Raw genomic sequence first — 11,142 nt, 5'->3', positions numbered from 1 at the left:
ATTATAATAATACTATAAAACTATAAGAACTATAATACTACAAGCTATAAGAATAGCTCGATTTTGTAGCTGAGGAAACCACGCCTAGGGAGGTCATATAACTTGTCCAAGGCCATAAGAGCTAAGAAATAGCAAAATCAAGACTCCAATCCAGGTTGCCTGATCCCAGTGCTTGGATACTTTGCTCTATCATGCTCTCTTTCCTGTCCTGACATATTCTTCTCTTGGTCTGTGGTTTGGCAGACACAGGGATTAAATATCCGCAGAGAAGATTCTGCTAAAGAGATCTTGCAAGAGCCTGGAGAGCAGGAATATTTCATGAGCCAACTCATGGTGACAGGCCCTGCCCCCTGCAAGTGGGAAGGGGAGCTCTTCCCAATCAGGCTTCATTTTTCAAGGTAGAATGGAATGGGTAACCTTTTTTGCTCCCTGAAGTTAAAAATACTTTTTAAAAATGAGTTTGTCGTATCTTGTTGCATAACACTGAGCAGTATTTATAGAACATAGAAATGAATATGAAAACTTATATTTTGATTCATGGCATCTTAGAAGTGGTGCTTTCATTAATAACTCTGACTTGAATTTTTCCTCCCAAATTATCGAAATTTTTACTGACCTTTACAAATATTTTTCTGACTAGGAGCGGGGAAGGGAGAGTAGAGAGGGAGGAACAGGAAGGAAGCACATTCCTGAAGACACTAACATTGTCAGTTTCTGAAAAAGCAATTCCATATATTTTGCATGTCAGCCTGAGAGCTGCCATCATGTGACAGACAGTATGGGGTGTTTGGGTCCCCTGGTATTGAAGACTGTTAATTAGAGAGGTAAAGATTCCATTTTTCTTGAGCTATTTAAATAAAAGCCTTCATTGAAACAATATCTCTCAGTCAAAATTTAGGAACTAGCAATTAATAGGCAAAACTGCGTACTAAGGTTTTTATTATATTGATTCCAAAATAATTAGGTTGGCAAACACATTATGAAAATCACTCCCCACATTAATACAAACTGCTGCTATCGTGCTGTTGGTTTTTAAAGGATGGCTGTATCTTACCATGAAATGTATTTCCAAGTTTTGCCAAGTATTAGGTGATTGATTTTATTTCTTTTATTAGATACTTAGGTTTCCCTTACTTTTTTATGTATTGCTTAAACACAAACCTGCTTTTACAAGCCTCTTGCCGCCCCAAAGTTTCCTTGTTCAGCACAGAGAAGATTTCTTGCTGATCAGAGTTTCCCCATTCTTTTCTTTAAGCAAACACTGCAGGCTTTCAGCAGCTGCCCAAGATATCACTTTAAAACCCCTTAAGGCAGTTTGAAAGGCCTCCAAAAAAGCATGACATTCAATCAAAGTTCAGTAAGGAAAGTTTTAATGAATAAACTTCGTAAATTAGAAAGCACTGCGGCAGAGTGATTAACTCTCATTTGGGCATTAGTGTTGAAATTAATTAAAATGTTTAAGCCATAGGAGGCAGGCTACCTCGTCAGGACCCGGCTCTGCCCTCAGAGTCAGTCTGGATCCAGGAGTGATTCATCTTACACAGATGAGAGGGGGATAAAAGGAAAAGAACAGTCAGGACAAATGTGTTTTCAACGGTGCTTAGCAGCAGGAGACCACTGGGACTTGAGAGCAACGCTACTGGAGTGTGACATCATAATACGGTATGTACACTGTGGAGTGGAGTGAAAAGGGCTTTGCGCTTACATCCCTGCCCTCTCGCCTGTGGGTTGCATGCCATGTATATTCATTTCTCTGCCAGGCAGGATGCTGCAGTCTGCTCTCTGCAAAGACCACGCACAAATTAGCTCTGTTTCCCTGACTCTTTTTAACACTGCTTGCCCACTGTTAACGTTTGTGCGATGGCATGAAAAGGTGGGCTTGGCACCCTGGTGGGTTTCCCTAAGATCAACTCCATAGAATGGATGAAAATATAATTGCCTCAAACAGACTCTCAGACACACAACGACGGATTTATTGTTAAATTCCCTTGACAATGTGCAGGGCAGAAACCATCTTTTCAAGAAACCCAAAATATTCCATTCCCATTAGGTTTTAAAATATCTCACAAGCTCGATTTCTTTCCGGAGCTATGGGTCTGTGGATCTTCTTATAGAAACCCATTACCATGTGGCTGTTTAACAAATCCGTGCCTGCTTAAAATTATGAATGACAGCCCATTCCATAAAGAGGAAAGTCCTCTTTGACAGGAAAACAATCTCAGTTGGTTCTCCTTGGATAACAGATGGACTCATGTCAGGCCCGGCACCGTAACTGTTTCCAAAACAGTGCTGCAGTGGACTGCCTTTCCTATTTCAGGGGTCTAAATGAAGGGGTTTGCACCTGCAAGTCTGAATTACTTGCACCAGGAGAAAATTATTTTGACTTGCTACGGATCTACATTCATAACTTTAAAAACTGTCCATCTTCCTTATTTTTTGCTCTATAGATTTCTTGTCAGCCACAATGTCAGAGGTCACTGCCGGAGTGTCCCTTTGGTACCCATTAACTATAACCAGCAAACTTGTTCACTATTGATCCACTATGTCTAAGTATCTATTATGGTGGATATAAAAGGTGGCTTCACATCTTTCTAAACAGATAATTCATAAAGGCCAAGGGGTCATGGCTTGTGATATATTATTCTTTCACTGTATCTGCGACTGAATGGACACCCAGAGAGAGGATGAGAAGGAGGTACCAAGGGTCATGAGTGTTAGACTAGAGAGGTAGAAAGTTGTGTGTCAACTGGACACGTTAACATCCATATAAATAATAAAAGACATTAATAATATTTGTTCATGACCTCATTATCGATTCATTCTACAAAGAAGCAGAGGTTCCTAGAGGAAATGAAGACAGAGTTGATTTTTTACCACCAAAGTTCAGTTGAGGTTGAACTCTAAAATGGAAGTCAACTAAAGACAGTAAAATATATTCCGGTAGGCATATATTGGGCCCTGGGATTGATACATTTTGCAGGTAATGTACCATCTGGGGCAAAGCAACTGTTTGGGAAACAGAAGCCTCAGACAGGAAGTGTTGGGAATCTGCCGACCCCGATGGGTTCAGTGCATCACCACCTTCCTTTGGGATTGTTTGATTCATCGTGTTATTTAACCTCCGCTGGTTTGTGTTGAACACGCAGCAGTACACTGCAGAGGCTATTCCCAATGTTCCACACGTTCCCAGCCTAGAGTAAAGCATCTCATTAGGAAAACAATAAGGATCTAATGAGTGAGACTTGCTCACAAGTTAGCTGATCTTGGGCTCATTTAATGCCGTTTATGGTCTTCTACCCACAGGAGAACCCAGAGATGGTGCGCTTTCTCAAGACTACAGTTTGGGGGAAAGTAAATTGAGATGAATCATGGTGAGATGAGATAGTTAAAATGTCATGCTCCATAAGTCTGAATGCATCCTTCAAGTTCTGAACAGTAAAATGCAACTGAACATTGAAACAAGAGAAACAAAGAAAAAGCAGATAACCAACAAAACAAATCCTTCTTCTTGGACAGGGATGCTTCATTGGGGAAAACCAAATAGCACCTTTTCAGAGCCATCGTTGAACACACACTCATGTGTGCACACACACTCCCTCCTGATTTTACCTTACTTTTACCACCGGCCTTTTTTTCATTACAGACTTTTTTTTAAACCTATTATGGCTCAGGGGATGACATATCAAAATTGCAAGATTTCAGAGACAAACAATAAACCACCAGCTTTATTTCTGTTTACAAATGTTAGCCAGACCCTAGACTGGCTGGGTAAATTACAAATTGTCTCCAATAAACGTGGGAGCTAGTGATGATGTGTTCTGAAAGCCAGGATAGGCTTTTTGAGCTAAAGGAGAGGCTTGGAGAAAGGCTGGGGGTGGGCACGGGCGGATGTGAGCTGCGGAGTTGCTTCGCCAATTTCTCCTTACAGAGCCCCATTCATTTCAAGTATCTACAAACTCTATAACTCTAAGTTAAAACATCCTGAGAAAAACCCAAGAATGACCTATTTCCTGGAAGCGACCAATCTAAGTTAATAGTCTGACCCTGGGAATAGCTTTTCTTTGTTATGTGAAAGCCCAGTGATTGGGACAACCAAGGTCTTGGGGGAATTTCCCTTCAATGTCTGTGGTTCTTAACCTTTTTGTGGATCAAGAACCCTTTGGAGATTATAACAAAAACTACAATCCTTCTTGAGAAAAATGTTGACACACACACAAAAGCCTGCATATATTTTAGGGATTCATATCATTCCTGAGGTTGCCACAGGTTAAGAACCCCCATTCTAAATAGGATTTTTTTTAAAAAAACAAATGAGCCTTGATAGACTCTGCCCTTCCTTCTTCAATTCAATAAAGAAAAAATGAAGCTTAGAGATGAGCCAGCCATCGTAACCTTCAGACTCCAAATAATACTGTCCTTAATAATAATAATAATCCAGTGTCATGTTAGTGGTCTCTGTGGACGTCTCTATTCTTGATAATAATTTTTATTTTTATTTAATGTTTGGAGATGTTGTAAAAAGTGACTACTGTTTCAAAATGTGACCTCTGTGAGGTTTAAAACCTACTGAATCAGATGAGATATGAAAGCGTTCAATATAATGTATGACTTAAAGCTATGTTTTTTAAACTTTAATAGGAAATGTCTGACTCTCAGATCACTGTTTCTAAAGCCTGGCAGACAGAAACATGTCTTTTAAAAAGGCCTAATTTATATACCAAACAGAGACCCAGCAGATAGAAATGATGCCTGTCTTCTTTACCTCATGCAAACCTGAGCCTTGCATTTGCTCTGAATAAACCTCAGCTCCAGCACTATTTTAACAATAATTACTCATCTCATTTTTTTTCCAAAGATTTTTAAGGTATTGTGCTAGACAATGGGATACCGAGATAAACTAATCACAGTCTTTGTCCTCAGGAGGCTTATAGTATCACGGGAGGACAGAAGTGCGTACATACCCAGCAGCCTCTGTGGTGGCTTAGACAGCCTCTACTCCCTTCTTCCTCCCCCTGCCAGGACTCCATTTTTATTCAGGTATCAACCTCTCCTCTGCATAAGCTATGCGATTTAGGGGAAGCTGACCCATCCTGGGCTGAACCAATCATGGTCCTCCTACACACACCCTTGCCTGTGATTGGTTCAGGTACCCTGGCTTCAGACAACCATTTTTCAATTGGTGATGGTAATTGGTCCAGAGATGAGCAGGTGACCTAAATTGGCCTCATCACACCAAAGGGAAGGACAACTGGGGGGAACATTCTCTCTCTTCCCTTCTATGAATGTTGTCCCAATTGTTATTAGTGACTGTCTTGCTACCATTGGAGAGGTTAGCCTGAGGACAAGCCAAGATATCTGGGAGGGCAGATCTGAGAAAATTACAGAGAACTGAAGTAGAAACCCTGATTGTACCACGGGTGAAGCCCAGTCTACATACAAATGGCCTTTATGTGAGATAGATCTATTTTTGTTTATTTAGTTTTCTTTGAGCAGGAATTTATATCCTGTGTATCCCCAAAACTTCCTGTCATCTCTATCATTACAGAGTAATAGTATCCCTGGCATGGTACGGGAATCTTCAGAGGGAGCACAGAGGATGGGCACAATCATCTTGCTGGGAACTTTTCAGAGGGGGGGATACTTGAGCTGTGATTTGAAGGTTGAATAGGAGTTAGCTGGGCAGACATGGAAGGGAAGAGGGTTCTAAAGAGAACAAGTGAACAGAGGTATGTTGGGCTTTCAAGGCTGCTGGGAGAGTTGTATGGCTAGAGTGAAGGGAGCATTGGGGGATGTTTTGGAAGATGAGATGGGAGACATAGACAAGGGCCAGATCATGAAGGGTCTTGCACTCTGTGTGAATGTGAATTTTCTATCGAAGGTACTTGGGAGCCATTGAAGGATGTTAAGCTCTGAAGTGGCATGATTGGTTTAGCATTTCGTGTATATTTCTTGTGGCCAGTGTGGAAGATAAATTGGAGAGGACAGTTCTGGAGACAGAAAGATCAGTGTAAGAGCCTCCCTTTCGCTGCAACTCCCAGGTGTCCTCTCCTGGCAGGAGGCAGGTAGCACGGGTCCTTTCTGGACAGTAGGGGAAGGTGTCTGTGGAGACTGGTACAGAGTAGTCATTGTTCATCAAAGTGTATAACAACATCGAGATCATTGACTATTTGCTTAGTGTTCTTCGTGATCCAGAACACAGGGTCATGAATGAGCCCCTTACGAGCTGTGTGGCCTCAGGCTAGCTGCTTAACTCTTCTGAGATTCTATTTTCTTGTCTGTAAAATGAGGATCCTAATACCTACTTTGCACTGTTTTGAGAGTAAAATAACACTTGCAAGCATTTAAAGCCACCAGATAATACAGACCAGATTAATGACTTGCTGGATGACTGTGTGACTAGATGACACAAATGAATAGTTTTCTCTACTTATACTAACTATGTGGTTATAGATTTGAAAATGGCAGGCCCAGTACATTGGGAGATGTTACCACTAGATGAAAAGTTATCCCCACTACCTTCTGAGATAAGTTTAATTCTTGTAGAATTTTTTTTAAATGAGGGCAGATATGCCCACAGGGATTGCAGAAGCTTCTGCTCAGTCATTGATTAAAACAACATGCTTTGGAGGCCTGTGGACATGCAGCTCTCCATTTGAGGGGCTCGAGAAGAAGCATTATTGTAAATTGCTTTGGAATGAATTGCTTTCGAGTTTTCCATATGACACCCACAAAGGGCTTGAGAGATTAGGTTTGGGACTGAGCTCAAAGGATGCTGCCCAGCTGGTTCATACAACCTACAGGTGGAGAAACTAAGAAACGTGCTTGTCTGTGCTCCTTTGCATAAGCTGGATCTCTGGGGCCCCCGGGTGGGCCGTACCTGTGCAGGGGTGGTAAGGCAGAAGGAAGGGCCAGGGTGGAACAGTGGGGAGCCAGTGCCACCCTGCAGATGCTTTCATTTCACCAGAAGACTTGGGAGTATACGGTGCAGTGGTTGAGAGCTTTGCCATCAGAGGCATCCGAGTTTGAGTTCTGGCTCACTGGCGTACTAGCTGTGCAACCTTGGGCGAGTGACCTAACCTCTCTGAGTTGTGACTTTTTTCATTTGTAAAAATGGGATATAATTACTCCAATTCCACAAAGTGGGAGTATACCTACTCCTAGGGTTACTATGTGGATTAAATAAAATACACACATAAAGTATGTACGTACCATAATATATGGCAGATGGGTTATAAACATAAGTTATTATTATTTATAATGGACATCTGTAATTTGGGGTCTGTCCATCAAATAGCTGCACCGTGATTTCCTTTTGGGAAATTACCTTTCCCGATTAGGTGTAGTCTTGGTGCCCTCTAGTGTGCTGACTGACCACCTGAGAAGTTAAGGGGTCCCTGGAGGTTGTCCCCACAAGGTCTTTCCTTTCACCACCTACTATAGCCAAGATGTGAACATGTGACCTGAGCTTATCCAGTCAGAGTGTCTCTCCCGGGGCTGTGGACCAGGCAAAGAGTAAAGTGAGGGTAGAAAATCAGTGGGTTAGTGCCTGAAGAAGACAGCCTTCCCTTCACCAGTGCTGGTGTCCAAATCAATCCTATGAAAGCTCCATTTGCTTAAACAGCCAGCGTCCATTCCTGTTGCCTACAGCCAAAGAAATGAAGCATTATTGCTTTCTGCCTCCTAGGAAACAAGCGTTTCCTTTCACAACCTGCTTCTCTTCTTGTCTATTCTACTCCAAAATGCACCCCCAATACAGCCCTAGGTAGAATGTTTCCCAAACACAGCCTAAATTTTTATAGTTCCTCGCATGTCTTCAAGACGTCCTTTCTGTTCGGATGCCCATATCCAGCCCTCATCCTCTAACAGACAAATTCTACTCGTTCTTCAAGCCCTGGCTCAAATGTTACTTGCTCGGGAAGCCTTCGATGCCTGCCCCTAAGGCAGCAGTACGAAAATACCTAGTCTCCTCCCTCTTTCCCGTGCTGTCACTGAAGCGTGTGCTGCACCTGCCGTGTTGTGTTACAGGTGGGCTGTTCTCTGCCATCTAGATGGCGTGCTCTTTGAGGATGGTCTTGCTCGGCTCTGTGTTTCTAGTACCTGATTCAGAGCAAGAACACAAGGCATTCTTGTTGAATGAATAAGAGAATACTTCTTACAGATATATGAATTGTACAATTTTGTGGGCAAACATTTATACTTGAGGCATGTCTAGATAATTTCAGAACAGTAGGCCAATTCTATAAGCCACTCAGTCCTCCCAGTAGTGGTGAGCAATCTGTCCTTGTCTCAGTTACCCAAACTGACTATCTGGTTGGATCCAAAAGTTTAAGATCGTTGTCTCAGCCTCTTCTGTGAGAGTTACACAGCAACGTAGTTACCTGACAAGAGTAACTAAGTCTTCCATGGCCCTGACCACATGCCAAGCACCAAATAAATATTAACTCATTAAATCCTCATAATGCCCCTATGAAGTAGATGCTGCTATTTTTTCCTTTTCCCAGATGAGGAAACTGAGGCACAGTGAGGTCAGGTCACCTGCCCACAGTTACATGGCTAACAAGTGGAAGAGCTGAGCTTCCTGCCTAGGCTGTGCTCTTCCATGTGACGGTGCCTGCTGTGAGTCCCTGAGGAATAGACAGGCTCTCAGCTCATCCTCTCCGCGCTCAGCCTGGTTTCACAACTTGTGGGGGTTGAATGCAAGACACTGGTGGCTGTGTGTGAAGACTTGCCCACCTGGTAAGAAGCATTAACAATGAGTGCAGAGCACAGACACAAAGGAGCTGACTTTACTTTTTTTTAAATTTTTTTATTTTTTCAGACAGGGTCTTGCTCTGTCTCTCAGGCTAGAGTGCAGTGGCATCATCACAACTCACTGCAACCTCAAACTCCTGGGCTCGAGCAATCCTCCTGCCTCAGCCTCCCAAGTTGCTGGGACTACAGGAACGTACCACCACCCCCAGCTTATTTTTCTATTTTTTGTAGAGATGGGGTCTCGCCCTTGCTCAGGCTTGTGTCAAACTCCCAGCCTCAAGTGATCCTCCCCACTCGGCCTCCCAGAGTGTTAGGATTACAGGCGTGAGCCACCATGCTCGGCCCAGGAGCTGACTTTTTAGCTAAGCTGGAGTGGGGTAGTGATGAAGACAGGGGGGATCCTTCCATGATATTTGACAATTCTGAGCCACTGAGATAGCCGGAGATAACCCTTGTGCCAATACTAGTGACACTATTAGCCTTGGCTAAATTCACCAAGCTGGAGTTGGTAGTCAGTAGAGGGTAGTGGCTCAATGCTTAAGTTTGTAAGTCAAAGAGTACTGAATGTGAGGTGTGGCTCAGCTGTCTGGTGCTGCTGTGTGTGACCGTGGGCAAATGACTTAACCACAGGGTGACTCAGTTTCCTCGTCTATAAAATGAGCCATGGGAAAAGTCTGCATGTTAAAGGATAGTTATGAAAACTAAATGGAATAATTACATGGACATTACTTGGTATGTCTGTCACCTATTAAATGGTAGTATTGTACAAATATTAGTACAAACATTTGTGCTAATGATGGGAGATTTAGTGACCAGTGTCACTGTGGGTGTTTCAGGGAGCAGTGGGAAGGAAAAGAGTAGGGGTGAGAAGTGAGTGCCCCACCCACTTTGCCAAGGAAAGGACAGTCCCTAAGAATTAACACTACTGCCTAAAGTGCCACCTCTGGCCACCCAGCTCTGCACAGGATCCCACTTGGTATGTGCACAAGGTACGGTTTGTGGTTTACCCACTCAAATATCAGGGCTGATGGCTCTGTGGGATTATTCTGCACAGCAAACCCAATGTCCTTTTTACTACTCTTGTCCCCCTTCAAATTTCCTAAAAAAAAATTTTCACTGATGAGTTTGGTCAAAAAAGGCTTATTTTACTACTAGTGACTGTTGCCAAAGAGCTATGATATTTCTCATAAATCCTGAGCTGTGCATTGTGACAGCCAGTGCTTGGGTGAAGTTAACACCAGCTTCACCCCCAAGAAGGAGAAATGAGGACATGATTTGCCCAGAGTCCAACAGCACACATGTGCCCGGAACCCTGAGATTGGGGATGAGGGGTTCCTAACTCACCAGTCCATTTAAGCTTCCAACTTTTCAGATTCCAGTTTCAGATGCAGAGAGCTTTCAAATGCTTTCAGGAGCTACCAGACTTCTTTGCAAAGCTCTCCATTAGCTGCAAACCAAACAAATATATACAAATGAAATGCATTTTGAAAGTAAGAAATATATTTTCTTGATGCACCTATCTGTCTCAGCTTTTAATAACCATGGTTTACATGGCTCATCAATTAGACCCATTCTCTGAGAGATTCTTGGGTTGAAGGTTGAGGTAGAAGCAAGTATAAGCATATGAAGGTATTGCTGTATTCCAGGAACACACTTACACTTAAAACACATTGATAAGCCCTCTCCTTGCAGGATCCAATGGGATGAAAATAATTGTATTGCCATCCTCTCTCTATCCATTTGTCCCTAACACTGGGACATGAGAATGATGCGCTAAAAACAATCTCAAAAGGCAAATCCCACAGAATGTGGGAACCTCTTGGGATTGTATGTAGGTGCTGTCACTCCACAGCTGGCATCGGTGTGAACTCCCACCACTGGGATATGGAACAATTTGTAATGTAACAATTAACAGAAATATTGACTTAAATATTTGCTCAGCTGGGAGCTGGGAACTACAGGAATCACCAAAGGAACAGTACCATGGCACATCCAGCATCCCAAGGGGTTCTGAAGAAATTCACGCTGTGCCTCTTGCGAAGCACCCCCTTCTCCCTTTATGTTACTTGAGATTGAAGTTAAAAATGATACTTTCTCCTCCACCCAGCTTTTGAGCTACACTGAAGAGATGAGCTGTATAAAAATGCAACCTCTAAAACGTAAGGACACACAACGCTTGCCCGTTTCACAACGGGTGAACAGCATTCTGCAGATTCTAATTAGGAAAATGTCCCACTGGCCCTTCTCCTGAGGGTGTGACGGAGTCTCAGGGCTTTGCAAAGCTGCATTTGGCTTCGCCCAGATGATTGTAAAGCTCCCTGCTCGCCACCCCCCACCAGCCAAAAAAACCCATCAGCTTAAGTACCAACCCCCCACCTCAGTTCTCATATA

The 11,142-nt window shown here is 43.0% G+C and overlaps 1 long non-coding RNA gene across 3 annotated transcripts in view; it reads left to right on the top strand.

The window, feature by feature from the left end:
- Positions 1 to 280: 280 nt before the first annotated feature.
- LOC138389569 (uncharacterized) overlaps positions 281 to 11,142 on the top strand; it is a 12,022-nt gene continuing 1,160 nt past the window's right edge. The window contains exon 1 of one of the 3 annotated variants that reach the window (XR_011234507.1): positions 281 to 398. This is a non-coding gene — a long non-coding RNA (uncharacterized lncRNA). Of the gene's footprint in view, positions 399 to 1,479; positions 1,663 to 1,824; positions 1,874 to 11,142 lie in introns of those variants that run through there. The other 2 variants (XR_011234506.1, XR_011234505.1) reach the window with 2 other exon arrangements.

Source organism: Eulemur rufifrons, chromosome 8 (genome assembly GCF_041146395.1).
Source record: "Eulemur rufifrons isolate Redbay chromosome 8, OSU_ERuf_1, whole genome shotgun sequence".
Classification (NCBI taxonomy): domain Eukaryota; kingdom Metazoa; phylum Chordata; class Mammalia; order Primates; family Lemuridae; genus Eulemur; species Eulemur rufifrons.
The sequence above is the reverse complement of the archived record's forward strand: the minus strand, read 5'-3'. Positions and strand labels throughout refer to the sequence as shown.